This window comes from Antechinus flavipes, chromosome 1 (assembly GCF_016432865.1).
Source record: "Antechinus flavipes isolate AdamAnt ecotype Samford, QLD, Australia chromosome 1, AdamAnt_v2, whole genome shotgun sequence".
NCBI classification, from domain to species: Eukaryota; Metazoa; Chordata; class Mammalia; order Dasyuromorphia; family Dasyuridae; genus Antechinus; species Antechinus flavipes.
The window spans coordinates 676,659,765-676,675,464 of NC_067398.1; positions in this window are offsets into that span (position 1 = coordinate 676,659,765).

Below are 15,700 nucleotides of genomic sequence, written 5' to 3' on the forward strand. Positions count from 1 at the left end.
CATTGCTCCGAGCCTGGCCCCTCTCTCTCTCTCTGAGCAGCCCTTCCTCCAATAGTGATTGCTTTTATAGCACCATCATCTGGAGGTGGAGGAGCTGCTGATTTGAGAACATTTATCAAAGCATTACCCGGGCCAGGGAGTAGGTGGAAACACAGGGAAAGACAGCTTTTCATCACCATGGCAGAAGCCCAGGGAGGGAAGGCGACAGAGGCAGATGGTCTTGCCTGCCACCTCACCACCCCCGTGCTGAGGCATCATGGAGCAAGAAGGAGCAGGCACCGGGGTCCCTCCTGGGGGGAAGTGGAGGGGAGGTCCCTGGGGCTACTAGAGAAACACCTCGCTCTCTAACTCAAATCTGTGTGGATGCTCTTGGAGAGAACTTGAGAAGTCCATGTCTGGAAGAGACGGGGAACATTGAACTGGGCTGTTAGGGGAAGCTAGGGAGGGATGATTAGGATATGGGGAACTGGGGGAGTGGTATTCACTCTGAAGAAGACTTGGGAGATGGCAGACATTGTTTTCAACAGGGAAGAGGAAGTAGACTTCCCTGTGGCTCCTGGATCAAGATGTTTTGTTTCTTAGAAGTGGAAAGATTCCAAAACGTTCCTAATCCAATCCCCACTGCAATATTCCTGAGATTGACAAGTATTCCCTAAACTACATTTAAAGTTCCCCCCTCCCCTTCCAGGAGCTATGCAGTTAGGCACTATTTGTACATCAAGGACCAGAAATTCAGAAAATCCTAGATCTAGATCTGCTGACCTGGGATCTTACTCTCTAAAACAAGACGACCCTCCAAGATAAACTCATCTCATCTAAACTCATCACCCAGAAGCTCACTACAATCTTGAATGACACTATCCCCTCACCCTCTTCTCTGATTGGAGGATGGAGTGCCAAAGTCTCCCCATTGTCTTCCTTTATTTTGTTGTTCAGTCATTTTTTTCCAATTCTGTATCTGACTCTTTATGATCCCATTTGAGATTTTCTTAGCAAAGAGTAGTTTGCCATTTCCTTCTCCAGCTTATTTTATATATGAGGAAACTGAGACAAGCGGGGTTAAGTGAGTTGCCCAGGACCCCATAGCTAGTAGGTATTTGCGGCCAGATTCTAACTCATGAAGAGTCTTCCTTACTCTGGGTCCAGCACTGTATCCACTGAAGCACCAAGCTGACGATTTTCCTTTATAAAGGGCAGAAACTAGATGCTCAGATCACTCCACTCTGTATCCACTGCTCTGGTTTCAAATTATAAACAATTACACCCTCCTTTCCTATATCCTTTTGCATGTTGTCTCTTTTAAACTATACACTCATTAAGGGCATCAGCTCTCTCTTTTTGTTAATTATATCCCCAGCATTTATCACAATGCCTAGCACACAGTAGGCACTTAATAAATGTATTTTGGATTGGATTGGACTAAGTAGCCAAAAAATGGGTACATATCCTATTAATATTGAGTAAGTCACAAAATTCTCCTACCAGGGCTTGCAACCTCAGGCTCATCCTTGTATCCTCACTCTCCCTCATGGAATCTGTTGCCAAGTCTTGTTACTTTTACCTTCAAGGCATCTCTCATATTCAACTCCTTCTCTTCACTCACACAGTCATTACCTTATCTCTTTTGCAGTGGCCTTCTAATTAGTCTCTTCCCTGAATTCACTCCATACTACAATTCATCTTCTCCTCATGTACTAAGGTGATTTTCTCTAAAATACAGGTCTGACCACGTCATGCCCTCAGTATCTACCCATCATTAGTTCCCTATTACCTCCAGAATCAAATACGTGATCTTTGATGTTTAAAACTCTTTATCACTGATCCCTTTCTTTCAGAAACATAGAAGGTGCTACATAAATGACTTTTCCTTTCTTTTCCTCTATCTTTCTAATTTTCATTTTCCAACTCTGTGCTTTGACCCTGGCTGGCCTCCATACTTTCTAATCTCACTCTTCTTTTCTCTTTCTCCTAACTTCTCTGGCTTCCTTCAGTTCTCAGCTAAAACCCCATCTTCTACAAGAAGTCTTTTCCATTCCCCTTTAATTCTAATTCATTGTTGCTAGTTGGCTAAGTGGATATAGAGCACCTGATTTGGAGTCAGGAAAAACTGGGTTCAAATCCTGTCTCAGATACTTATTAGCTACATGTGATATCGGGCAAATTAACCTCTGTTAGCCTCAGTTTCTTATCTGTAAAATGGGGGTTATCATAGCATCTATTTCCCAGGATTGTTGGGAAGATCGAATGAAATACTATTTGTACAGTGCCTAGGGCATAGTAGGTGCTAGATATCATTATTAGTGTTTTTCCTTTGAGATTATCTCTAATTTTTCCTGCACATAGTGTACACAGTTGTGCCCCCCCCCATTAAACTCTGAGCTTCTTGAGAACTGGGATTGTTTTATTCCTTTCTTTGTATCTCTAGTGCTTAGCATAGTGCCTGACACATAGTAGGCGCTTTAGAAAAAAGGTTTATTGTTGTTGACTGCATACATTCTGTGACTCAGCCTGTCTGCTATTCCTCATGCCAACCCTCCCTCTTCCCCTCTCTGCCTTTAAATTACCCCTTTTTCCCCCACTTCTGCCAACCCATGCCAGAAGGTTCTCTCCCTCCTTAACCCTGCCTCTGGACTTCATTTTTCCCTCAGCTTCCTTTACAGGCAGCCTTTACAACTCCCCTCCAGCTATTAGTCCTTTCCTTCTGAGATTACCTCCCATCCAATCTGTTTTATCTCATATGTACCTGATGATTTAGATGTTATCTCCACCATCAAAATATATTCTCCTTGGGTGTAAAACCTGTTTTTACTTTTCTTTGAATCCCCAAGGACTGGCACAATGCCTGGCACACAGTAAACACGTAATAAATGCTTAGTGCCTTGACTTTCTACTTATATGACCTTAACCAAAGCTGCTTCTCAATCTCAGATTCTTTATTTATAAAATGAAAATAATAATCACCGCTCAGACATCCTTATGTACGGGGGTGGTGGTATTGTTATTAAATGAGATAATAAGTGGGAAAATGGTCTGCAAACCACAAAGCATCCTGTAACCATAAAGGCCTCTCTAGGTCTACGGGATGAGGGATTAAGCTTTTCAGCCATCCCTTGGGTGGGGCAGATGCCCCTGTTAAGAACCTTCTTCTTTTTCTGATGAGATGTACTTGGTGAATCAGAAGGGATCTTGGCACCCAAGAATGCACAGCATTTCCCAAGCTTTGAGATTGTTCCTGAAGCGCAGCCCATCAAACAATATTGTCACTTTATCGTATAGATTACCCCAAGAGGTTTCCTTCTCTGCCTTCCAGGAATAAGGAAGGGGGACTAGTATAAACCTTATTCCTCTTGGTTTGGGAGCTGAGCCTCTCCTGCAATGATATTCCTCCTTCTCTTACTGTTTCTGTAGCAACTCTTTTGGGATATTCCAATGTACAATTACACTGCTACATTGGATCCCTCTAGAAGTACGGCTACTTCCAGCTTTAGGAGTAATCCTGTAGGTGACTATTGCTAACACTTTACATCAAGAACCCCAACTAATGTGCTTCCTATGAATAATCAGCCAGTAAACTCCAATAGTTCTTAGAAAAGACATTGAATCAAATAACAAGGGATGAAGAGAAGTTACAAATATTCTCCCCCAAAATACTGGGCCTATTGTCCCACAAATATACACAGAATCTTGTGATAGAGGGAAGAGTCGGCACAAAGTACAACGATAGTGAGAATTACCGAAGAATTAATCTAGGCAACCACAATTCCCAAACTGCAGGGTCCCCACATCACGTCTGTGGAATATCCCCATGAAGTTCTTAGGCATAGAATGCTTCATTTACTCCTGAAAAGGCCCGTCTCTGTTCCCTTTAGACCCTCAATTTTCCTAATATCTAAAAGCGCCACAACCTTCTATCTCCTAGTCTTTTTCACTCGCCATGTTACCTAGAGCAAGCTGATGGGGTACAACAGTAAGAGCGCTGAATTTGAAGTCAAAGGATCAGGGTTCAAATCTTGTCTCTGTAAATAACAGCCCGTGTGACATTTGGACCCATTTAGATTTCAGTTTCTTCTTCTGTGAAAAGATACAGCTGGCCCGGTCAATCTTTCAGATCAAAATGGATTACCCTAACCCACGTTCCACATCTAGAGCTATAAAATGAAACCTTCAATGTCCCTGATGTAGTATAAAGGAGGCAGGTGAAGCAGGAAAGAAATGACATACTGTATGATCTTGGATAACTTGCCTTTTTTGTTCCAAGAGTCAGTTTTCTTATATGTAAAATGAGAATTATAAAAGAGAAAGAGATCTCTATTTCTTAAATTAATTTCAATTGGATTCAATTCAATAAATATCTGTTAAGCACCTATTATTTGTAATGCTAGAATATTAAAGAGACAAAAGTAAAACAGTCCTTGTCCTCGAGAGGCTTACATTTTACTGGCAGATAGTTGTATATCAAATAAGGATTTGATATGTAAATAAGCATGTAAAATCAAATAATTCTAATATGAAGTCATCTGAAGAAAGCGGGAATCTTAACAACTGGGAGATCAGGGAAAACTTAATGGAGGAAGTATCCCTGACCAGAACATATAGGGAATCTAAGAAAAAGAGAAAAAAAAGAAATAAGTGTTTATTAAGTACTAATCCGTACCAGACATGGTGTTAAGTGCTAATGAAATATTATTTCATTTGATCCTCACAACAACACTAGGAGATAGATATTATTCTTATCCTCATTCTACAGCTGCAGAAACTGAAGCAGACAAAGATTAAATGTCTTGCCCAGAGTAAAACAATTAGTAAATATCTGAGGTCAATTTGAACTTCGGTATTCCTTACTGTAAACTGTTCACTTTATCCACTGTTAGAAATGTCCAAGAGGTAGAAATGAGGAAGGGAGGACTTTTTAAGGTGGAAGACATTCTTTTCAGATTTAAGATATGAAATATTGAGTTTGGGGACCACTGAGCAATACGGTTGGACTGAAGTGTGGAATAATGTGAAATAAGACTGTAAAAATAGTTCGAAACAAGATTATAGAGGACCTTACATGTCAGGCAGAAGAATTTGTATTTTGTCCAAAAGGGAAGAAGCAACGGCAGAATCATAGAATCACAGGTGGAAAGGATCTCAGTTATAAATAGTACAACAAGTAGAATATTAGACCTGAAGTCAGGACAATCTGACTTTAAATCTGGCCTCAGAGAATTACTACCTGTGTGACTCCAGGCAAGTCATTTAACTTCTGTCGGCCTCGGTTTCCTATAAAATGGGAATGACAATAGCATTTCTCACAGTGGGTTATTTGACGATCAAATGAGATATAAAGTTATTTACAAATTTATATCATATAAATACTAGTGTAACCAGAGGTTCAAAGACCATTGTATAAGAGTCATCTCATTGATGGAGATTGATTATTTTATAGTCAATGCTTAACTCGGGGTCAGAGTCAATGAAAGTTTGGGAGAAGAGAAATCTTCGTCTTCTGCTTTTTAATTTGGAGAGAAAAGACGTGTTGTCTTCTCAAAATCTTTCTCTCCCTTCAGAAACCTCTCCTTTTTATTTTCAAATCTTTATCTTTCATTCTTTTTTTATTAATAAAATTTTATCTTTTCCCCCAGATAAATATAAAAATTTTTGCAAGATTTTGAGTTCCAAATTTTTCTTCTTCCCCTCCTCTCTTCCAAAGATAGCTATTTTGATATAGTTTATACATGTGCCATGATGTAAAACATATTTCCATATTCATCACAGTTGTGAAGGAAGAAACAGGTCAAAAGGAAAATAAAAACACAAGAAAGAATAAAGCAAGTAAAAAATATGCTGAATTAAGTCCATCTGTTCTTTATCTGGTTATGGATAACATTTTCCTTTGAATGTCTTGAATCATCACGTTGTTGAAAAGAAAAGTTGATCATTACACCTTGCTGCTGATGCTGTGTACAATGTTTTTTTCTGTTTCGGCTCATTTCACTTTGCATCAGCTTGTACAAGTCTTTCTAGGTTTTTCGGAAATCTACCTGCTCATCATTTCTTATGGCACAATAATTTTCCCTTATTATTTGCTGTCTAGGGGAGAGAAAGATGGCGAGGGGGGGGAGAAAATTTGGAACACCAAGTTTTGCAAGGGTTAATACTGAAAACTATCTTTGCATGTATTTTGAAAAGTTAGAAACTTATTATTTATTTTAAATCAATAGACAATATTTTATTCTTTGTGTTATATGCACTGGAGTATTTCTGGAGCACAATCTTCTTGGATCCAGTATAAAAGAATTTTGTTATTACACATGAAAGAAGAATCATGTTAGAACAGTCACATTTGTAGAAACAACTCATAGCATGGGAGCTAAAGGTGGCTAAATAAGAACACTAGACATGTGAGAAGCTCAGACCTCATGCATTGGGAAGGGAGATAGTATAGTGTTGTGGGTAGAGAACACTTGATTTGGAGGATGAGGGCCTGGGTTTACATCCTGCTTTGCCATGTACACTCCATGTGACATTGAGCAAGTCACTTTTTCTCTATAGAACTGGGCCTCCACACTTGTAAAATAAAAGCTGTGGATTAATTGATCTCTTTGATCCTTTTTGATTCTCTATCCTATGAAAAACTTTGAAATGAAATGAAATCTGGGGAGAATATATATATATATTTTATTTTTAAAGCTTTTTATTTTCAAAACATGTGCATGGATAATTTGATAACATTGACCTTTGCATAGTCTTGTATTTCAGATTTTCTCCTCCTTCCGCCCACCCCCTCCCCTGGATGGCAAGCAATAAAATCTTATTTAAAAAACAAAAAATAGTAAGTATTCCATTATATTCATATAACACAGCTTACTCAGCCATTCCATTCCTAATTGAGCATCCTCTCAATTTCCAATATTTTGCCACCACGGAAAAGGCTGCTATAAATAATTTTGCACATGTAAGTCCTTTTCCATTTTTTATGATCTTTTTGGGATACAGAGCCAGTAATAGTGTTGCTGGGTCAAAGGCTACACACAGTCTGGTTGCCCTTTGGGCATAATTACAAATTGCTCTCCAGAACGGCTAGATCAGTTCACAACTCCAACAACAATGCATCCGTGTCAGGTACGGCTTCTTGAAGAGAACATAAAACTATGATCTCTCTTGATGGTGAAATTCAACTGTAACACTTTTTGTCTGCTGTTCTGCCTGCTCTCAGCTCCCCTGTACAAAAGGCTCCTCCCAAGATAAGCTCATCACTTAGAAATTCATCTTAATGTTGCTTTCCCAAGCCTTAATGGACTCCATCCCCCTCAGCCTCCTCTCCTCTCTGGGTGACTGGAGAACAGAGTACCAACTCCTCCCAATGCCTTCCTCCCTAGAGGGAAGAAACTGGACTTTTGACCATTCTATCTCTACCCTAAACAGACCGAGATGCCCTGTAGGCCCTGGTGGGTACTTAGTGTCCCCACCACCATTTCCTGCCTCCTTTTGTGTGTTGTCTCTACCTTTCGAGCACAGGGATTGTCTTTTTATTAACTTTATCCTCAGCAATGCTTGGCACATAGTAGGCGCTTAATGTTTCCTGGATTGGATTGGACTCAAGGGACGACCTACTTTGGCCGTGGCTTTTATGTTTGTATGTTGTTTCCTCATTAGAGAGTGAGCTTTTTCCTTCCTTTTCCTTTTTTGGTATTCTCACTGAGGGACACACGGTAAATGTTTAATAAATGCTTGTTAACTGATCGAGTCCCTGAAGGCTTTTGAGCAGGAGTGACATAGATCAATATCTTGAAAACGTTAGGTAGAGGATGAGGTCTAGAGGGGCGAGACTAGAGGCAGGGAGACCCGTTTGGAGGGTACTATAATAGCCCAACAGAAAGATAAGATACTAGGGAGGTGATGGGAAATGTTATGGAGCTAGAAAACTACAGACTTGGCGATTGATTATATGTTTGAGTGAGGGAAGGAGAAAGGTTGAGAACTATAGGACCCCAGAGTTAAAGGGGACCTTAGAGTGCATCAGAGAGAGTCTGGCAGCCCACTTGGCCCGCTAATTCTGAGGCTGGGGTCCTGGATGACTGGCCAGTGCCTTCAACAAAAGTAGGACATTTGGAGATGGGAAGGGTTGGGGGGAAGCCATGTATTCCATTTTGGATGTAGGAAGTTTACCTATGGATCATCCAAGTAACACTGAGCAAAATAGACATGTCGAGAGACAGAGGGAGAGAAAAACAGAGACCAAGAGAGATAAAGAAAGAAACAGAGAGACACAGAGATGGGGAGGAGGAGGGAGGGAGGGAAGAGATGTATGTGTGTGTGTGTGTGTGTGTGTGTGTGTGTGTGAGAGAGAGAGAGAGAGAGAGAGAGAGAGAGAGAGAGAGAGACAGAGAGACAGAGAGAGAGAGAAAGAGACCGAGAGAGAGAGAGAGACAGAGAGACAGAGAGACAGAGAGAGACAGAGAGAGACAGAGAGGGAAAAGTGGGGAACAGGGAGGGATTATGAATATGGGAAAGTCTCTCTAATTACTTCTTCCACAGACCAAGTGTTCTCCAGAATTCACAGAGGACCTCAAGCTACCCATGACTGTCCATCCTGCACTTTTTACAAATGTTAAATGGGTCCCCACTCATGATGTTACACATTTTGACAGAGTACTAGCATTGCTTGTTGCATCCCTTATTTAAACTGCTTTTCATCCTCTGAAAATGCACATGGTCCAGCCATGACTGGCATAGCACAAATGCACTCAGACTGGCTACCCCCTGTTACAGTCTCACCAGATCCTGAATTTGGCTCCCTCTTGGTCTCTAAACAGGCTTAAATGAACCCTAAAAAAGAAAAGACTTTCTGTTGACCCTGATACTCCTGAAACTCCTTAAGGTACTCTGTGTGTGTGTGTGTGTCTGTCTGTCTCTCTTTGTTTCTGTCTCTGTCTCTGTCTGTCTCTCTGTCTCTCTCTGTCTGTCTGTCTGTCTTTGTATGTGTGTCTCCGTCTCTGTCTCTGTCTCTGTCTCTCTCTATCTCTCTGTCTTTCTCTCTGTCTCTCTTTATTTCTGTCTCTGTCTCTCTCTGTCTCTCTATCTCTCTCTGTCTTTGTCTGTCTGTCTCTGTGTGTGTGTCTCCGTCTCTCTCTCTGTTTCTGTCTCTGTCTCTATCTCTCTGTCTCTGTCTCTGTCTCTCTGTCTCTCTCTGTTTCTGTTTCTATCTCTGTCTCTCTCTCTCTGTCTCTGTCTCTCTCTCTCTCTCTGTCTCTCTGTGTCTCTCTCACTCTCTCTCTGTCTCTCTCTCTCTCTGTCTCTGTCTCTCTGTTTCTGTCTCTGTCTCTCTCTCCTTCTCTGTCTCCCTCTCTCTCTCACCCACATCACTAGTCTTATGGAAGGGAGCATCTACAGTGACTTCCTTACTATCCACTTTCACCTTGGTGTAAGGTAACCAAGCTTTAGGTTATTCCAGTGGAGAAAGGCTTCCATAGAAGGTGGGATTTTATCTGGGATTTGAAGGAAGCCAGGAAGCGAAAGGAGGAAAGGCAAAATTCTAGGCTCGGAATAGGAGGCAGCCAGTGAGAATGCCCAGAACTGAGGCACATCACACCAGAGCTGGTAAGAATCTTAGCGGTTTTCTGGTCCAGCCCCTTCCTTTGAGAGATGAGGAAACTGAGGGTCCAGCTCCTTCCTCTTTCCTCTGTTACAACACACCATCATCGGAGGTAAGAAGGTGGGGGGCAGGGGTACAATGTCATAGAAACGCTGGAAAAAGAATGGTGAATACAGCTGGATGCTGCAAAGAAGTCAGAGAGGATAAAGCCAGGGGGGAAAGATCATTTAAGATGAGCTACAGTTCTAACTAACTGGTGGGCCAGCTCCCTGATCAGCAAGCTCTAAAGAGAGAAGGAAACTGAGACCCAGGGAAGGCACTTGTCCAAGGTTAGCAGCTGGATGGTGCAGGGGATAGAGTGTAGGACCTTCAATCAGAAAGCCCTGCGTTCAGATCTGGCTTTAGACACTTAGGAGCTCTGTGGGCAAGGCATTTAATCACTCAGGTCAAGACCACCTGAGTTCAAATCCTCCCTCACACAGTTGCTGGAGGATCATGGATAAGTCATTTAATTTCTCTCTCCCTTAAATTCTTCATTTGCAAAATAAGGGATTTGATTTAGTGATCTCTAAGTTCTCTCTCTTTCAGCTATAAATTATGAGGTTATGATATTATAAATGGAGGAGACCTGGATTTAAATCCTTCCTCAGATACTTGTAAACTGCGTGATCCAGGCAAATCACTTACCCTTTCTGTGCCTCAGTTTCCTCAGCTATAAAATGAGGGGATTACCTTTGATAGATCCTAAGTCCTTTCCAGCTCCAAGTCTCCCTCCAGAGATACCACATCTTCCGGGTTTCCTTACCTCATCTTCTTCATGACCCAAATATCCCATCCTGACGTTCCTTCTCTTTTCTGCCTGCGCTTCCTCTCTTGATAATTTAACTACCTCCCTCTCCTATGTAGACCAGTACTGTATGTAAATGCCTAATTCTGACATCTTTCCTGACATCTTTTCCCTTCCTCCATCACCAACCAATCCCCCACAGGACATCTGCACCTTTGGTGCCTAAAGCTGGCGCATTTTCCCTGATGTACCTTCTAATGATTTTCATTTTTGTCTTTGGATCTTCGTTGCCTAATATGGTACTTGGTACATAGTAGACATTTAATAGAATGGATTTATTGATTGGAATAGGATTGATTGGTTGAATTCATTGTTCCTTTCTGGGTCACCATCATTCCCCCAATCTCTCATGCTCTTAATAGTGGGTGATCTTTGACTAGAAGGCTAGATCCTTTCTCCTCTCCAAGTACCTTCCATCTGATCTGCTTGCATCCATATGGACCAGTTTATATCTTTTTCTCCATCTCTAAATAGATAGACAGATAGACAGACAGACAGATAGACAGACAAACAGACAAACAGACAGAAAGATAGACAAATAGATAGATAGATAATAGATAGATATTGTCTCTCCCATCAGAATATGATCTCCTTGGGTACAGGGACACTGTTTTTGACTTTCTTTGTGTGGTATTTAGTACAGTGCCTGGGACATTGTAGACACTTAATAAGTGCTAGCTGATTGATTGATTGACTTAATGCTTCCCTCTGCCTTAGCTGTCATAGCCAATCAATTTCCAGACCCTGCCTATTGCTTCTCTGCAATATCTCTGACATCGTTTCACCATCCCCTCAGTCCCCGTTCCTACCCAGCCATTACTATATTCTTATAGACCTCTCCACCTCCACTCTCTTCTTGCTTTCTGTCTTACTACCAGACCCAGCTCCTTTAAGCTCACCTCACTCCTTTGCCAACAAATTTCAGGGGCTCCTGGTAGAATACTCAATAATGTTCAGGTTTCTCTGCCTGGTATTCAAGCTGCTTCCCAATTTAGCTTCCCACTATATTATCATTCTTACCTCCAATTATTCACCTCCATTCAACATTTCAGAGAGGTTTTAGAGTTGGAAGGTCCTCTCAGTCATATTATAACCTAGGCCAGGGCTACTTAAATTTTTTCCACTTGTGACCCCTTTTCACCCAAGAAATTTTTATGTAACCCTAGGTATTTAGGTATATAAAATAGTAAACAAATTTGCTGATAAATCATAATTTTGTGACTGCCACATTCAGTTATAAGACCCCATATGAGGTTGTGAACCAGTTTAAGAAGCTGGGACCTAGGCCCCCAAAGAACCACACTATAATGTGCCTGAACATCTGCTTAGAAATAGCCAAAGCAGGGGAATCCCATCATACCAAATAGAACTCATTCCACTTTGGGACAGGTCTAGGAACTTTTTCCTGAAATCATTGTATATTTATAACTTTTCCCCATTGCTCATAGGTCTGGCCCAGCTGGGTGGCCCAGTGTATAGAACTTTGGGTTTACAGTCAAGAATTCAAATGTGACCTCAGATACTGACTGGCTGTAGGACTCTGGACAAGTCAACTATAAATTAGTGCTAATAATAGCTCTTATTTTCCTGGGTTGTTGTGAGGTTTAAATGAGATAATATTTGTAAAGTGCTTAGCATATAATAGGCACTTAATAAAGGTTTGTTAAATTTTCATTTAAATCCTAGGGACTGAATTAAACAAAATTAATCTTTTCTCCATATAATTAGCCTTCAAATACTTGAACACAGTCATTACACCTCCGCCCCTAGTCTTTTCTTTCCCAGGGTATATATGTTCATTTTCTTTATCCAATTCTCATATGACATGGCTATAGCCACCTCCAGCTATCTTCCCATCCATCCTGCTGATGTACTCTCCAATACCTAGGAGAATGGTAGACGGATATTTAGGAGATTAATTCACTTGTGAGTCCTGCCCTAAGAACCAGCTGTCTTGTTTGGTGAATAAGTGAGTGCAAACTCACACAGACCCTTCTATCCAACTGGCCCCAGAACAATTTTTCATGCTTCTAGCCATCAGCCCTGCTGCCATTTGTATCCCCAGCCTCAGCCTCCTGCTTTGAGATTAAATCTGTAACGGGAGCTTTCGGCATATTTGGATCACTTTCTGGAAGCAGACCCCTACCATGGGGTGGAAGCAGCCCCTTTCCACTGGTTGTATACCAGAAAAGGTAAACTGCCACATCAGAACATGCTCTGTCCTTCTCTCAGTCTCTAGAGACGATAAAGATCCACGTTCATCATGGGTCGAGCCATGAACTGAGCTGGTAAGGAAAAGAGGGCTAGTTTTCCCTACTCCCCACTTTGGCCCTATTTCCCAAGAAACGGGCTTAGCTTTGTTGTTGATGTGCTGGCGGTTTGATCTGGTTTTTGTCTGCTCCATTTGTCATTTTTAATTCTTGGCAGAGATGGTAGAATCCTGTTCTGAGCCACGGAGACCTTGGAGGCAAGATTCTAGGACAGATGTTGCATCCAGCCCATGGTGGAGCCCAGAGAAGCCAGAATGTTGGAGACTCAAGCGTAAGGGGACTTTTGGACTTGGAATTTAAGACTGGATGATATAGAAACTGAGCTAAACTCTGAACCTAATCCCCTTCCCCTTCCTTGAGAATAAGTGGAATAGGAGGCTCCCAAGTGTTTGGGGGATGTTCATGTATTTGTTCTTGCTATATCTTCAAAGTAAATCTTTCTTTATAAAAGCTAATCTGAGAGTTAAGTGATTAAATGGAATGAAGGTGCAGGGGAACCTCTACAATTAGAGGAACGCTAACTGTGGGGACTGGAACTGTTGGCAAAGAGCCTGGAAACCCCCATCCCCTGTGAGAATAGTTGAGATTCCTTGGAGAGGATTGAAATGTAACATACCTGCCCTTGAGACAATGGGAACCTGGAGGATAGTCATTGTTACAAATCAAAATTACTATTGCTTCTGGAAAGGAAAGAAGTTTTTATAAAGGACCTACTATGTGCTAAAGGCTTTACAAATATCATCTCCTTTGATAGGATTAAAGAGAGATCATCACTTCCCCACGGCTTTATCCAGTGTCTCTGACTTCCCAGATCAAAACACCCCTTCCTGGCCATCATACTCTGATATGTGTTTTGACACTTATTAAAATGTAAATTTTTAAATAACAAGGACTACAGCGTGCCTTGTTTTATTGTGCATTACTTTATTGCGCTTGACCGATAGTGCATTTTGACAGACTGAACATCTGTGGCAACCCTGCATCAAGCGAGCGTATCAGCGCCATCTTCCCAACAGCATGTTCTCATGGCATGGCTCAGGGCCATGATTTGGTCATTCCAGCACCGTGACACTGAGTGACCATGCGATCTGCGATCAGTGATGCTACTATCCTAGTTATTTTGGAGCGCCATGAACTTCCCCCATATAAGACTTGGATAAATGCCGTGTGTGTTTTGATTGCTCCACTAAACGGCCATTCCCCCATCACTCTCCCTCTTCTTAGCTCTCCTCATTCCCTGAGATACAACAATATTGAAATTAAACCAATTAATAATCCTACAATGGCCTCCAGGTGTTCAAGTGAAAGAGAGAGTCAATCCATGAGGCAAATGCCATAACTACTCCAACCTTGGGTAGCCACCATCCTCATCGGTCAGCAGCCATCAAGCTGACATAAGTCCCTTCACCAGCAAAAAGGTTATGACTTGCTGAAGGCTCAAATAATAGCATTTTTTGGCAATAAAGTATTTTAAAAATTAAATTCTTTTTTCAGGCATAATAATATTGTACCCTTAGGAGACTACAATATAAATTTAAATTTACCTTTCATACCAAAAAATTCACACGAATCAATTTATTATGATATTCACTTTGTTGTGGTGGTCTGGAACTGAACCAAAACTGTACTATCCATGAGATAGACCAGGATCTTGCTTTCATATATATATAAAAGCCCAGGGCATAGCATGTAGTAAGCATTTAAAACACTTTTCAGTCATTCATTGCCATGTACTTGAGTCTATGTCTTGACGAAGCTTTGTTCTTTCTTCGGCATGGTACCCTGTGCACAGTAGGTATTTAATCGATGCTGTTGCATGATTTTGGTTGCTGATTCATGTCAAGCTTGCCATCCACTTAAACCTTCAGATCATTCTCAGACAAACTGTCTGTATCCACACCTCCCCCATCCTGTATTTTTTGTCATATAAATATAAGACTTTACATTTATCCCTATTAGTTTTCATCCTATTAGATTCAGGTCTGTGATGATAAGACCCTGCAACAGAGGTGATGGTACTGTCAGAGGGGAGAAGGGTGCAAGAGATGTTTTGAAGCTAAAATCTGACAGACCTTGGCAAATTTTTGATATAGAGGTTGAGAGAGGAGGATGATTTGAGGATGATTCTTAGGTCACAAGCCTAGATGATAGGATAGCAGTATAAGGATGCTAGAAAGAAGGGAGAGTTTAGAGGGAAAGATAAAAAAATTGCATTTTGGACACATTGAGTTTAAAACAAGTGATGACTATGTGTCCAGCATTGTGCTAAGTGCTGGGAATACAATTAATAAAAAGAAAGTCTCTGCTCTAAAGGAGCTTATAATCTAATGGAGACAACAAGCTATATACAGGACAAATGGAAAATAATTCGAAGAATGAAAGCATTAAAAATAATTAGAAGAGTAAAAGCATTAAAAAAAAAAAGGAGGGCAACAAAGGCTCCTATAGAAGAGAGGACTTTGGTTGGGACTTAACGGAAGGCGACAGATGAAGATTAAAGAGAAAATGGTACAGGAAACATTCAGAGAAAATGGCCAGAGACAAGAGATAGAGTGAATGTCTTGTTCATGGGACACTCAGGAGGTCAGTGGGAGGAGGAGGAGGGAGCCAAGTTATAAAGAACCTGGAATGCTAACCAGAAGATTTTTCATTTTATTCTGGAGGCAAAAGGAAGCCTCTAGTTTAGCTGTGAGATGTGTGACATGCTTGGACCAGTGCTTTAGGAAAATCATTGTGGTGGCTGAATAAAAAATAATATTGATGGTAATGGAGAAGTTTGGAGGGGGGAAGTTTTAAAATCTCTAAAAAATATTAGGGTATCCGATTCGAGATCTCTGAAAATCAGCTGTAGATGAGGCACTGGAAGTCAGCAAAGAAGTTAGGGTTAGATAGAATCTCAGCCTAAAGATAGTAATTCAATGAATAGGAGCTGACGAAATCACTAACTACAGTAGTATAGAGGGAGAAGAGATGAAGGGTAGGAGGACAGAACCTATGTTCTGG